Below are 16081 nucleotides of genomic sequence, written 5' to 3' on the forward strand. Positions count from 1 at the left end.
TTTGACAGTTATTGAACTTTCTGTAATGGAATTGAAACCACACAACTCAGATGGGAATTGAACCCACGGGCTAGGACTCGAACCCGGCCGGAACCCAGATTGGGACTTGAACACACGGTCTTTTGAGATCACACACCTGGTCTCAGGACTTAATGAAGCTCAGCTTCTTGATGTCTCATCGCAGAAAGAATTCAGTGAGAGACAAAGTGATAGGTAAGAAATGGATTTATTTAGAGAGATACTCCACAGACAGACTGTGGACCATCTCAGAAGGCACAAGGCCCCAGAATATGCAGTGGTTAGTTTTTCTGGTCTGGGTAATTTCACAGACTAATAAGTGGGAGGATTATTCCAATTATTTTGGAGAAGAGGCGGGGATTTCCAGAAATTGGGCCACCGCCCACTTTTTGGCCTTTTACGGTCGCCCTTGGAACTGTCATGGCGCCTGTGCGTGTGTCATTTAGCTGATCTGTTACAATGAGGGTATAAGGAGGCTCCAGGTCCACTGGAAGTCGAATCTTCTGCCATCTTGGACCTGATCAGTTCTAACCAGTTTTTGTCATGTCCTGAAGGGCTATGTCATTCTCTTAAATGTTGTGCCCTGCCCCCTCCCCTCCTGTTTCATCGTCACCCTTTGGCGCCTGGCTCCTTTCACTCCACACTGTGTTTGGAGGTTTACCCACATTGCTGCATGAGGTAGAATTTGCTCGTTCTCACGGCTGTAGAGTATTCCACCGTGCGACATTCCATGCTTTATGTGTCCACTCTACTGTTAATGCGTATGGTGGACAGACTCGAAGGTGGCCCCCTCCCCTCGTTAGTGGGCAGGGTGTCTGACTCAATTCTAGCCAACAGAATACAGCAACAGTGATGGAATTTGCTTCCATGATTAGGGTACATAGGATGGCGACCTCCATCTTGCAAGGAGACTCTCTCCCTGGCTGGCTCTTCGGAGGACCACGTGGCAAGGAACTGAGGACAGCCTCTAGCTGACAGCCAGTGAGAAACCAAAGCTTCAGGGTTACAGCCACAAAGATCTAAATTGTGCTAACAACCACGTGAGCTTACAAGTGAACCCTTCCCCAGTCGGGCTTTGGAATGAGGCCCCTGCCCAGTAGATACCTGATTACAGCTTTGTGAGATTCTGAAGCAAAGCCCATGTGCCCAAATTCCTCACTCACAGAAGCTGTGAGATGAATAATGTGTGCTGTTTTGGGGGTTTTTTTTATGTATTTTATTTATTTTGGCTGTGTTGGGTCTTTGTTGCTGCGCACAGGCTCTCTCTCGTTGAGGCGAGCGGGGGCCACTCTTCGTTGAGGTTTGTAGGCTTCTCACTGCAGTGGCTTCTCTTGCTACGGAGCACGGGCTCTAGGCGCGCAGGCTTCTGTTGTTGTGGCATGTGGGATGTAGAGCGCAGGCTCAGTAGTTGTGGCGCACGGGCTCAGTAGTTGTGACTCACAGGCTCTAGAGCGCAGGCTCAGTAGTTGTGGCGCACGGGCTTAGTTGCTCCATGGCATGTGGGATCTCCCCAGACCAGGGCTTAAACCCGTGTCCCTTGCATTAGCAGGCGGATTCTTAACCACTGTGCCACCAGGGAAGCCCATGTGTGTTGTTTTAAGCCACTAATTTTGTGGCAGTCTGTTACACAGCAATAGAACATGAATACAGTGGACCTTTGGGTTGCATCCAGGTCTGAGTTTTTAAACCGCCAGGCTACTGTGCACATTCTAGGACGTGCCTTTCGGTGAACACTTCTATTCGGTTCATACCTAGGAGGGAACTTCTGGGTCATATGGAATGCATACATTCAGCTCTAGTAGATTCCGCCAACAGTTTTACCAACCAAGTTACATTTACATCGGTGAAGATGAGATTCAAACCCAGATGTGCCCAGCTCAAGGATCTTCACGTTTTCAATTACAGTATTTTGCTTCCTAAGCTACTTGACAAGCGATCCTTACAACAAGAAAGCAAATGTCTCTTCATAATAGTTTTAAGTGAGCAAAGCTTCCATGTGTAAAGTACTTTAAGGCAATAAATCTCTTCCCAGGCATATCTCATTGAATTCCCACAACAGCCCATTAAGGGAAGGGTACTGTTATTATTATTCCCCATTTACAGATGAGAAAACTGAGCCCAGCGAAGATTAAGGATCTCCCCGAGACCAGACAAACCACAAGTGTCTGAAGCTACACACTCCTGGGCCCAGAAATTTTCACTACATCATGCCTCTTTGTTTCTTCTCTCTTCCCTTCTTTCTGTCTCTTCCTTTTTAAAGATATTGCAGCCTGTGTCAGGATTTGTGACGGGCTGAGGAGACACAAGCACAACTTTGCTTTCCTTCGTATCAACTGCACTTGTCTTTATATAGACACTGGTCAGGAGCCAGGACCTCATCACAGTCACTTCTGCTCATTTGACAGTAGGGGTTTCATAATGTTGAGCTTTATAGTCTCATAATTTTAATCCCCGCTCTCAGAAGTACCTTCTGTTTCTCTTAATTAACAAATGTTTGGAGGTTGCCTTAGAATGGATCCTCATCACAATTTAATTAGAAAGGAAATGTTTTCAACCGCTACGCATGTATTTCGAGGCAGCTCAGATCTAGTCCATATTTATAATCTTACTGAACACGCAAAGCAGTAACAGATGTGTGCTGAACACCTACGATGTGCCAAGCTCTCAGACAGCAGCAAAGATGCTTAAGTATTAATGGAAAATGACAGGCCTCAGCCTCACACACTCTGTCCACAGGGTGCTTCTACCAATTATCTATTGCTGCCTAACAAATGAGTCAAAACTTTGTGACTTGAAACAGCCAACAGTGATTTGCCAGTCACCGTCTCAGTGGGTCAGGAATTGGGCCATCTGGGCAGGTGGCTGAGGATCTCATGTGGTTTTAGCCCAGTGATGGCTGGAATTAGAACAGCAGGAGATTGGAGTAGGGGGTGGCTGACCAGGCACATCTCTCTCTCTCCCCTCCTCCCTTCCCCTTCCCCTCCCTCTCTGCACCACCCCTTCCTTCTCTCTCCCCCCAGTCTCCCCCACCCTTCCCCCACCCCTTTCTTGTCATCTCAGGGCCTCATGTGGTCTCTCCAGGTGGGCTGCTTTGTACTTCCTCCCCACACGGAAGCCTCATGGCAGCTGAAGGCTTCAAGAGCGAGTAGCCCAGTGACTGGTGTGAAGGCTGCCTCAGCTTTTATGCCCCAGCCTTGGAAGTCATGCAGCAACAGCTCCGTAACATTCCCTTGGTTACAAGACAGCAATAGGCTGTGTCACATGAGTCCTCTGGGAAGCGGCCACTGAAACAGAGCTTGGAGTCCAAGAGGTCTGTCGCGGGTCACATCTGAGAGAGAACAGAGGAAGGAGGCAGAAAGAAGCAGGAAGAGCCTTTAGACCGAGGTGTGGACCTGATACCTATGAAGGGAAAGGGGTGGGGCGTGCAGGACGGGGCAGGGGGAGCCTCAGAGGGCAGTGCGGATTGGACAGCCGTGGGCGACCCAGCCTCATGCTCTGGACCAAAGGGTGTCTGCTGGAAGACGCCCACGCTGGGAAGTGGCCCAGCCCCAGACCTCCGCTCTGCTGAGTCATCGGCAGTGCTGCCCAGGAGGAGCATGGCCTTGGCTCGAAAGCTGAGGCACGTGCTGAGGGCGTTAACCGTTGCAGGCTAACAGTCTTCCTTGCAGCTCAACCCCGAGTTCTTTCTTGAGGGGAAATCTGAGCGGCGAACTGCATGGCTGCTATACACACCCACTCAGATTCAAGGAGAGGAGAATTAGGAAGATAGGAATTATTACCACCATCTTTGGAACACACATTATGCTGCAGCCCATGAAATGTGTCGTGCATACAGGAAAGTGGTACTGCGTAGAGATGAACATCTTATGCCTTAGAATCGGCCCGAAATGGGTTGAATTCTTGGCACTTTGCTAACTAGCTGTGTGATTTTGGACACATTACATAACCTGTCCGAGCCTCAGTTTTCTCATCTGTAAAATGGAGAAGTAATAAAGCTCCTCCTTCAGGGGTTATCTGAGAGTTAAACGAGATGAAACGTATGAAGGACTTTGCACTTTTCCTAGCGTGTAGTCAGTGCTCAGAAATATGAATATCATCACCATTAGTTCCGACCAGCAAGAGATCGTGACAGTCTGCGACCACTCAATTTAAGGAGTAAGTGACCCCATGTGTTGCAGGAGCCCCCAGGAGCATGAAGAAATGCATGTCCTGAGACAGGAATTGAAACCAAGCAAAGTATTTCACACTAACTTGGGTCTTGGTGAGAATACTGAGACCCCAGGAAGAGACTGCATTGCGTTTAATGTAGTTACTGAGGCAGGAAACGTGAGACATTTACAAACACGGGAAGTGATGGCTTGGGTGCCCTGAGCTGTCTGGACGCAGGACCTGAGCTTTGTTCATCCTTGTCACACGGGGGCCGAGGGCTGTTCACCCAAGTGCCTCCAAGTGTCCACCGCGTCAAGCTGCGTCGAAGAAGGGGTGAAATGTAGCTTCCTGGAAGATGCACAAGTTATGAAGGTAGATAAATATAGGTTCTTTTTTTCCATCCAAAATGGAAGCGTAGAAAATATGACTTTTTCTTATTATTAAAAGTCACGCATGCTCATTGTAATCCAAAAAAAGAAAAAAAAAAGGTTGGGCAACCCAAAAATATATTTTAAAGTTGTTTGTTTGTTTTTTGCGGTACGCGGGCCTCTCACTGTTGTGGCCTCTCCCGCCGCGGAGCACAGGTTCCGGACACGCAGGCTCAGCGGCCATGGCTCACGGGCCCAGCCGCTCCGCGGCATGCGGGATCTTCCCAGACCGGGGCACGAACCCGTGTCCCCTGCATCGGCAGGCGGACTCTCAACCACGGCGCCACCAGGGAAGCCCTAAAGTTTTTTTTAAAAAAAAGAAAAGCCATTACCCAGAAATAACTAGTATTAACATTTCGGTGAACGTTTTTTCAGGATGCGTTTTTTTTTTTTTTTTTTATAAAAATACAATCGTGGTATAAGAGTTTGGGAACCAGATCTTTTTCACGTGGCAGCGTGTGATCCCCATGAGGGAGGCTGCTGTACGGGCCCACAGGGAATGGAAGCAGAGGGTGGATTCTGAGCAGCCCTCTTCTCTCGCCCTCCAGACGACCACCGCCGTGTACACCCTGGAAGGTCCTTGCAGGCTTGGCCGAAGCTCCAGCCACCCACCCTCTGTCCTTGGAAACGCCTGGTTCTCTGGCCGCCTGCCCACCTCTGGCCGCTTGGCCCTTCCCTCTGGGTCCCTGTCAGCTGTTGCTTCTCACAGGGCCTCTTCTTACTTCTGTGCCCCCACCAGCATCACCATCTCTTGTCCCCTCTTCAGCAGAAGGATGGGCTCCTCCCTCCCGTGTCAGGCAAGCGGAAGGACCAACGCCCACTGAGTTGCCTCAGTCCCCAGCACCGTGCCACATACTTTACCCAGAATACCTTTCTCAGTTTCCACAACTGCTCTATAGGGGGTACTAGCTTCACTGCACCCATTTTAAAGATGACAAGGTTGAGGCTAGAGAGGGTAAGTAACTTGCTTCTGGTTACAGCAAGCAAGTGGTACCTCGAGGGTTTGAGCACAGGAAGTAAGACTCACTCAGTATCTCTCTCAACCACTTCCCTGCTACCCTACATCAGAAAACCAGGCAGGGGCAAGAAGTGAAAATACACTTATGGAGTGTTTTCTCATACTTTTCCTCATGTCACTGAAATGCCAGCTGTTTAAGGTAGAGTTGAGTTGTGTTGTCTTGTTTCTGGGGAGGAAACTAAAGCTCAGAGAGGTTCAACAACTTGCCTGGAGTCCCACAGCTTATAAGCCACAGGACCATCATTTCAACCCTTCAACCTGCCAGATGCAGAAGCTTGCTTGTTCCACAATAACACAGGCTTGCTCTTTGCACATAGCCGCCCCCACGGTTTTGCCCCATCACATACCAGAAAGAAACTGACCTTTTGTGTAATCAGTCACAAGCATGGCAGCATTTTCTGTGGGCTCTGGAGCCAGACTGCCTGGGCCACCTTGGACAAGTTACTTAACCTTTCTGGGCCTCAGTTTACCTGATCAGTACAAATGCAGATTAAAAATAGAACCTACCTCTCAGAATTTGTTGTGAGGGTTAAATGAATGAGTTTGCATGAAGTGCTTAAGACAGTCTCTGGCACCTAATACATTCACCACCAAATATTACCTATTAGCAGAGGCCAGAGTTTGATACAAGACATACTTTCCCCGTTGCGTTTCCAGGGGAGATCTGTCCTCCTGCCTTTCCCAGGCAGGAGGCTGCCCGTGCTCCTTGGTCTGTGGCCCCTCCCTCCATCCCACTCAGCAGCTTAGCGGCTTCGAGTCTCTCTCTTATTCTGACTCCTCTGCCTCGCCTTCCACCCGCATGATCTCCCCATCTCAGGTTCAGCTGATTAGCGACCTTAATTCCCCTTTGCCATGTCACGTAACATGTTCACAGGTTCCAGGGATTAGGACAGGCATGTATTTGGGGGGACATCATTCTGCCGACCACAGAGTGGTACCTAGGAGTCCCGTCACTCCCATCTCCACCCACCTTCTCTTTGCTCAGCCTCCCTATCCCAGCCATGACTCGTTTCTGCCAGCACCCCAGAGCCCCTCATTCCTGGCACCCCCTTCAGACAGCAGGGAGGCCCCTGATGGCCGTTTACGGTCCTCAGAGGCATCAGAATGAAGCATCAGCAAGTCCTCACACCTGCTGATACTGACCACCTTTCTTAGCTTGACCCAGGAGTGTGTTAAAGACTCCATAGGGCTGCTGACCCCCATATCCAGTCACTACAGTTCTGCTGCTTTCCCTGCTGGCTCTAACTTCAAGATGTTTTTCAACCGCAGCAAAATTATAACCCCCTTCCAATCATTCCACAACAAATATACATGAAGCAGCTACTGTGTACCGGGTTAGGCAGCAGGAATATAAAGGTAAGCGAGACACAGACCCTGCCATGGCAGAGCTCAGGGTTGGAGGCATGGATGTGGGGAGGATGGCAGACGTGTGTAAAAGAAGAAGTGGTAGGGAAACAGTCTGCCATTACTTAATAAGTGGAGCCCTACCACCCAGCAGTTCCACTCACAGGCATTTGCCCCAGTGGTTTCGAACGTGACTGCACGTCATCTAAGGCTTCACTTTTAAAAATCCCAATGCCCAGCCCCCCACTCCAGACCAATTATATCAGAACCTCTGGGTGTGCAGCTGGGATATCAGTGTTTGTTTTTTTTTAAAGCGCCCAGGTGATTCCAGTGTGCAGGCAATGTGAGAATTGGCATCTAGCCGTGTCCCTGGAGGGGACTGATTTAATTGGACTGGGGTGCAGTCTGGGCATGGAATATTTCTTTTTTTATTGAAGTATAGTTGATTTACAATGTTGTGTTAGTTTCTGCTGTACAGCAAAGTGATTCAGTTATACATATGTATACATTCTTTTTCATGTTTTTTTCATTATGGTTTATCACAGGATATTGAATATGGTTCTCTGTGCTATATAGCAGGACCTTGTTGTTTATCCATCCTATATATAATAGTTTCCATCTCCTAATCCCAAACTCCCACTGCATCCCTCCCGCAACCCCCTCCCCCTTGGAAACCACAAGGCTGTTCTCTATGTCCCTGTTTCTGTTTCGTAGATAAGTTCATTTGCGTCATATTTTAGATTCCGCACATAAATGGTATTTTATGGTATTTGTCTTTCTCTAGTTTACTTCACTTATTATGATAATCTCTGAGTCCACCCATGTTGCTGCAAATGCCATTATTTCGTTCTTTTTCATGGCTGAGTAATAGTCCATTGTATACATGTACCACATCTTCTTTATGTGTTCATCTGTCGATGGACATTTAGGTTGTTTCCATGTTTTGCCTATTGTGAATAGCACTGCTTTGAACCTAGGGGTGCATGTATCTTTTTGAATTGTAGTGTGCTCCAGATATAGGGCATGGAATATTGCTAAAGCTTCCCCATGTGATTCTAAAGTGCAATAGAGTTTGAGAACCACTAGTCTAAAGCAGTGGTCCTCAACAGTGGGAAGGCAGCGTGGTCTCCCAGGGGACATTTGGCAATGTCCAGAGACATTTTTGGTTGTTGCCACTGGGAGCTGCTATTGGTATCTAGTGGGTAGAGACCAGGATGCACAGGACAGCTCCACAGATACAAACACATCACAGAGAATGATATATTCCAATATGTCTATTGTATCAAGGGTGAGAAACTCTACAGGGAGTCTGGCCCTAGGACTGGAAGACATGTCTGAGGAAGGTCGTGGTAGCACTGTAACAGCAAAAACAAACCCACCTGGATGCAACCCAAATGAAGAGATAAATCCACATTTGTATATTCACAGCACAGACAACTCAGGGAACTACTAGCGGGGAGAGAGGCATATACACACCAGGGGTGAGAGAGCAGAGGCTTCCCAGGGGCGGTGGGGTGGGGGTGGGGTCTCCAGGAGTTGAGTCTGTCTTCCCAGGGAGCCCCAGTGAGTTTACGTGTCTCTCTCCATGCTAGGTTTCTTGGTTAGTTTGACATTTCATGGGAAATTTTATCCTGTTTGGTCTTTTTAAATAATTTGGGCAACTCCAGTAAAGAAAAAATCAGTATGCATGAGAATATTTCCTCATATATATATATATTAGCAGAAAAAAATTAGAAGCCATGTAAATATCCAGAAATGGCCAAGTGATTAAGAGATTATGGTACATCAACTCAATTGAATGTTATGCGGCCATTAAAAAGGATGATTATGAAGGTGATTTAGAAACATGGGAAATGTTTGTGATATGATGGGAAGTAAAATAGAACAGGAAATAAATAGCACAAACATAGTGATTACAACTCAGAAAAATATGTTGGCCTGTGGACAAATACTGGAAGGCTTTGCAGAAATAAAAACCGTCATAATTAAGATGCTAGAATTATGGGTGATTTATTTTTTTTCCAAGATTTTCTTTAACGCTTTTTTTATGCTTAAAGTAAACATCTTTTGGGACAGCTGCCTGGCCCATAACCCTCTCCTCTGAATACTGTGTCCCTACCCAAAAGGGTGAATCCCCCCAGCCCCATTTGGTCTTTGTGACGTTTTATACCAGCCTGGTCACTTAATCCAAGCTGGACCAATCACATTCTCTTGATGGAAATTGGCTAGAGAGATGCAAATCCTTCTGAGATGGTCTCTTTTCTTTTTTTTGAGATAAAATCCACGTAACGTAAAATTCATTTTTATTTTAACCACTTTATTTTTTTTTCTTCCAGTTTTACTGACATATCACTGACAGAAGTTTAAGGTGTACAGCATAATGACTTGGCTTATGTACATCATGGAATGATTCCCACAATAAGTTTAGTGAACATCCATCATCTCATATAAATACAAAATAAAAGAAATAGAAAAAAAATTGTTTACCTTATGATGAGAACTCAGGATTTGCTCTTAACAGCTTTCATATGTGACATACAATGGTGTTAATTATATTAATCATGTTGTACATTACATCCCTAGGACTTATTTGTCTTGTAAGTGGAATTCTGTACCCTTTGACTACCTCCATCCAATTCCCCACTCCCTCCTCCCCCTCCCCCTCCCCCTCCCCCTCCTCCCCCTCCCCCTCCTCCCCCTCCCCCTCCCCCTCCCCCTCCCTCCTCCCTCCTCCCTCCTCCCTCCCCACCTCTGGTAACCACCAATGTTATCTCTTTTTCTTTGAGTTTGTTTTTGATGTATAATTGACCTACAACACTGTGTTGGTTCCTGTAGCACAAACAGCAACTCAATATTTGTCTACCTTTTAAAATGATCACCATGGTAAGTCTAGTGACCATCTGTCTCCATATGAAGATATTGCCTAACTTTTGACTGTATTCCCCACGCTGCACATTTCATACCTGTGATTCATTTATTTTGTAACTGGAAGTTTGTACCTCTTTCAGCCATTCTGAAGTGTGCGATTCGGTGGTTTTTAGTACATTCACAACGTTGTACAATCATCACCACTGTCTAATCTCAGGACATTTTCATCAGCCGAAAAGAAACTCCACGCCCGTTAGCTGTCGCTCCCAACTCTCCCCTCCCCTCAGTGCTAGGCAACCATTAATTTACTTTCTGTCTCTATAGACTGGCCTATTCTGGACATTTCACATAAATGGGATCATAACAAACGTGGTTTTTTGTATCTGGCTTCATTCACTTGGTGTCATCTTTTCCGGATTGGTCCATGTTGTAACATGCATCCGTATTTCATTCCTTTTGATGGCTGTTAACGTTCCCTTGTATAGATAATGTGACATTTGTTTTATTCCATTCATCCATTCATGGACATTTGGGCTATTTCTACTTTTTGAGTTTATAATATTGCTGTGAACATTCATGTACAAGTTTTTCTGTGAACGTGTGTGAACATGTACCTAGGAGTGGAGTTGCTGGGCCATACGGTAACTCTATGTTTAACTTTTTGAGGTGCTACCAAAATAGTTTCCACAATGGCAGCACCATTTTACATTCCCACCAACAGTGTATGTGAGTCCCAGTTTCTCAATATCCTCACCAACACTTACTTCACTATTATTGTTGTTGTTGTAATTATTGTTATTGCCATACCAGTGGATTTGAAGTGATATCTCACTGTGGCTTTGATTTGCATTTCCCTAATGACTATTGATGTTGACAGTTTTTTCATATGCTTATTGTGTATTTGCATACCCTCTTAGGAGAAATGTTTATTCAAATTCCTTTGCCCATTTTTAAAAGTGGGTTGTTTGTCTTTTTGTTACCAAGTCATAGGAGTTCTTTATACATTCTGAATACTAGCTCCTTATCAGCTATGCGACTTGCAAATATCTCTCCCATTCTGTGGACTGCCTTTTCACTTTCTTGACAATGTCCTTTGATGCATGAAAGTTTTAATTTTGATGAAGTCCACTGTATCTATTTTTCTTTTGTTGTTTATGCTTTTGGTGTCATATTTAAGAAACCATTGCCTAATCCAACCTCTTGAAGATTTACACCTGTTTTCCCTTCTGAGAGTTTTATAGTTTCAGTTTTTACATTTAGGTCACTGATACACTTTGAGTTCATTTTTGTGTGTGGTGTGAGGTAGACATCCAAATTCATTCTTCTGCATGTTGATATCCAGTTGTTCTGACACCATTTGTTGAAAAGTCGATTCTTTCCCCCATTCAGTGGTCTTAGAACCCCTTGTGAGAAATCAGTTGGCCGTAGATGTATGGGTTTATTTCTGGAGTCTCAATTTTATCCCATTGATCTATATGTCTGCCTTTTTGTCAATACCACACGGTTTTGATTACTGTAATTTTCTAGTGAGTTTTGAAATCAGGAAGTGTGAACCTTCCAAGTTTCTTCTTCTTCTTAAAGAACAAACAAGGAAGAAGTTTTGGCTATTCAGGGCTCCTTGCATTTTCATTATGAATTTTAGGTTCGGCTTTTCCATTTCTGCAAACCGGAATTTTGATAGGGACTGCATTGAATCTGCACATTCATTTGGAGGGTTTTCCCATCTTAACAATATTAATACTCCAACTCATGAACATGGGATATCTTTCCATTTACTTAGATCTTCTTTAATTTGAGTGTTCTGTAGTTTTCAGCGTACATGTCCTAAATGTCCTTGGTTAAATTTATTCTTAAGTTTTTGTTTTCTTTTCTTTTTGGTACTCTTGTAAATGGAATTGTTTTCTTAATTTCAGTTTGGGATTAGGACAATGTTTTGAACCAAGGGCACAAGCAGGGAGAAGCAGAGAATGGCAGTTGACACCTGGAGGAAAACAAGTATGAACACAGAAGAAAGCAGATTCAAGAAATTATGTGAAAAGGGAGGAAGTTGGGAGAGAGACAGGTTGAGAACCGTACTTGAAGCAAATACCTGAGCAAAGTGGACAAGGTCCCTGCAGCAAGGCAGGAGTATCCCAGGACAGATGAGAGCACATGGGACAAGGAAAATAAGGACAAGCACCAAAGGAACCTGTCTGCACCAGGCAGACTGCTTTCACCAGCTGGAGATGAGTTTTCACCACTTCCTTAGAGAAGAGGAACTAGTGTTCCTTCAGAAGGCTTTGTGTATTTCTGTCTCTGCAAAAGGAGCCAAACAGAGTTCCCTGGAGCCCTGTAAGATCCGGTATGCCCAACAAAGGCTGGCCCCATAAAGAACTGCTACCTCTCGGTGTTTTTATACTGTAATGCTTGGACCAGAGGGTTCTACCTATAGGAATTCTGGCACCTAGTCAGCCAGATACCGGCTCCCCTACCGTTGAACAAAAGATGCTTTGGATTTCTATCTGAGTGGAACAAAAGTCCCACGTATTCCTAATGCTTCCTGCAGTTTTGCTCCGTGGGAGACCTGGCTGGTGTGGGATATTCTCTCCCATAAATGTGGTGGTGGGGTGGGGAATAGAAGGAGGAGAAAATGGAAGGGAGGTCAGAGCCTCACTTCCTAGTGGACGAAATCATCTCCCTTGATAACTGTAACTATTTGAAAATTGTTTCAAAAGAAAAATCTTTTTGTTATCCTGGCAATTGCTCAAGGAAATGGCTTTCCATCAGCCTCTCTCTCTGTCTCCGTCTCGGTCTCAGTCTCTGACTCTTTCTCTCCCTTTCCACCCTCTTTTCTCACACTCAGCTGCCTCTTCCCTTACTTATTGCAGAATTCCAGGAAGAAGCTGCACAGGAATCAGAGTGTCTCTGAGCCCGGGGTCAACATGGTGCTTCATTTTTGGATACATGCAAATATACACCCACCCCCAAATATTAATGACCATAATTTTGCTAAAATGTTACAGAGGCTTTACTACTTGCCACGTGCTTAACATGAATTGTTTCATTTAATCCTCACAAGCCTGCAATAGACAGTTACTCTCAATTACATCTGTTAGATGTGGAAACAGCCTTTAAAAGGTGACTAAACCTACTCAGGGTCACTGAACTGGACAGCAGCAGGTCCAGGATGCGTCCCCAGGACCTTCTGCTGACTTCGGAGCCCATGGTTTTTATGAATGTGCTGTCCCAGCTCCCTGTACTCGCCTCTGGGGATGGAGATGCGCCAACCAAGCCCCTCCCCCACCTTTATTTTGCTGTTTCTTCCTGGCCAAGGTGCTCCGGCAGAGGATTTTTGAGCCTGAGTCCTTGTTATCGCCAGAGATGGCTGTTCCACCCTCACCTCCGTCTCCTTGCAGGGACCCTGCTGTTGTCCTGGGCTCCCTGCCTGATTCCTGGTCCTGCCGATTGAGAACCCAGGTCTGGTCAACCTTGTCATTGACCCATTCAGCAGATGGAGGATGTATCTGTGCACATTGCTGGGCCAGTTCGTGATGCTGAGAGATAACTGCCAAGGCACCCCTCACCCCCCCACATGGGCTGTACCAGGTGATGCTCCCACCAGTGGTGGAAGAGGATGCCTGCTTCCCCACAAGCTCGTGAGCACAGACTGTCACGCAGCTTTTTGATCATTACAACACAGTAAATCAAAACTGGTAGCTCACTGGAGTATTTTAATTTGCATTTTTTAATCACGAGTCAAGTTGAGCGCTTTTCATATATTTTTTAAATTTATTTATTCTATTTATTTATTTTTGGCCGCGTCGTGTCTTCGTTGCTGCCGCAGGCTTTCTCTAGTTGCGGTGAGCGGGGGCTACTCTTCGTTGTGGTGCACGGGCTTCTCATTGCGGTGGCTTCTCTTGTTGCGGAGCACGGGCTCTAGGCGCATGGGCTTCAGTAGCTGTGGCTCGTGGGCTCAGTAGTTGTGGCTTGTAGGCTCAGTAGTTGTGGCTCGCGGGGTCTAGAGCACAGGCTCAGTAGTTGTGCGCACGGGCTTAGTTGCTCCGCGGCATGTGGGATCTTCCTGGACCAGGGATCAAACCCGTGTCCCCTGCATTGGCAGGCGGATTCTTAACCACTGAACCACCGGGGAAGCCCACCTTACAGATTTTTCAGAGCCAATGCTGTTTCCTCTTCTATTTCCTCTCACCAGAACTCTCTGGTGAGATCTTTTCTCCATTTTTCTGCTGGGTTGACAGTCTTTTCCCATGGTGCTTTGTAGTTCTTTATATATTAGGGAGATTAGCCATTTCTATGTGATAATAGCTTGCAAATATTTCTCCAAGGTAGTGTTTGTCTTTTGCTTTTGTTTTTAAGTATAAAGAACTTAAAAAATTTATATACTGAAATTTACTTACCTTCTCTTTTATGCATTCTGGGTTTGTGTCATGCTTCAAAAGGTTTGTTGCACTCTGGGATTATTTTCTTCTAATACTTTTGTTTCATTTTGTGAAATTTTAAACCCTTAAGCCATCTGGAATTTCTTTTGTACAGTGTGAGGACACAACTTTGCTCTTTTCCCCCCAGTGATGTGTGATGCTACCATGATGTGGGCCGCTACACCCAATACCCAAGCACCTCTGGGCTCTTCTGTTATTTTCATAAATGTTTGTGTATTCATTCAGTTTTAATTACTGGAGCTTCATAAATTTTAATATCTCTTAGGGCTGGCCCCCCTCTGCATTTCTCCCCCATTTTAAAATAATAGTTATCACTCCCTGTTGGTTCCCATCATCACTGGGATGGAACTTGGGAACAGATGGATGATTCCCGTATGGCCTCTGAGGAAGGAAAACCTTTCCAGAAACTTAACTCACGAGAGTGGGAAAAGCAAAAGCTTCGGCGCCGATAGACAATGGTCAAACCTGGACTTTGCTTCTCACTAACAGGATGACCTTGGTTTGTCACGTGACCCCATCAAGCCTCGGCTTCATCTGTAGTTGGGGGACAACTACCTGACAGGGTTGATGTGAGAATTGAAAGCAGTCAACCCTCGGCCATGTGGGAGGGAGTTGGTATTTATTAGATTCCTGTCTCTCCTGTCTTTTCCTCAACATCTCAGCATGAAAACAAACTCAATTCTAAATAACGCAGGAATCCTCATTTTAGCAGAGGCAGGATCCTGGGGTGGAAGGAGCGCAGACTTTGGAGAGAGAGCAGCCTGCGCCCAGATAGTCCTTCTGCGCCCCAGGCTGGGAGAGACCCAGGGAGCACTGCTGCGTTTACTAGTGGGAGCCCTTGGGCAAGTCCCTGTATCTCTCTGTGCCTCTGTTCCCACCTCTATAAAATGCGAATAATAGTGCTGGCCCCATAGGGTTACTGGGAAGCTTAAATGAGATGCTGCAGGTAAGTGCTAAGAACAGGGGATGGCATTTAGGAAGTGCTGAATGACTGGTGGTCCTATTAGTGTACAGAGAGGCACATGAGGGGCTCGGCCAGGGCCTGCACACATCCTTCTCACGGCACAGGGGACATCAGAGGGACTTCAGTGGGACATCAGTTACTGACTACTGTGTGACTAAGGAAGGGAGTGGTTCACCGTCTTCTGCCCACCCATCGCTGGGTGCCCTGTAGCTCCTGAAACACACAAGAAAGGCCCTGCCCCAGAGCCCACTTGCCCCGGGCATACTGCCCACCATGTGTTCTCAATGGTCTCTTTGATCCTCTCCTTCATCCTTCGTACCTAGATGAGGCTTCTCTTTCTCCAAGAGCACAGTGGGACCCTGGATGGCTTTTCCTCTGGACTCCACTGAATTTGGCGTCAAGCCCTGCGAACTCCCCCCAGTCTCTCACTAACTGTGGCAGAAATCTCACTCCTGGAAGGAGGGACTGTCTGAAGCAGGGGTGTGTGTCAAGGCTGTAGACGGAAGCGATCCCAGCCCCCTCCCCACTCCCTGTCCTGTGTCCGTCTTCCCAGTGTTTAAAAACTGATCCCCAAATCTAAACATCTGGGAGCCACTAGGCCACAGAGTAAGGGACGTGAGGTGGGAAGAGAGAGAACACGGGGCCAGAGAGGGGAGCAGGGGCCGTCCGTGCCAGGCTCTGCCTGTCAGGCTCAAAGCATTTGGTCGTTGAACAAGTGAATAATGTAGTTAGATGGATAGTTTAGAAAGTTCACCCAGCGGCTGATGCAGAGAATGGATTGGAGCAATCAAGCCTGGAAGCAGAGAGGCTACTGCAAGTGGCCCTCGTAAGAAGAGACACGGGCTGCAGGAGCAGA

This window comes from Lagenorhynchus albirostris, chromosome 19, assembly GCF_949774975.1.
Source record: "Lagenorhynchus albirostris chromosome 19, mLagAlb1.1, whole genome shotgun sequence".
Lineage (NCBI taxonomy): Eukaryota > Metazoa > Chordata > Mammalia > Artiodactyla > Delphinidae > Lagenorhynchus > Lagenorhynchus albirostris.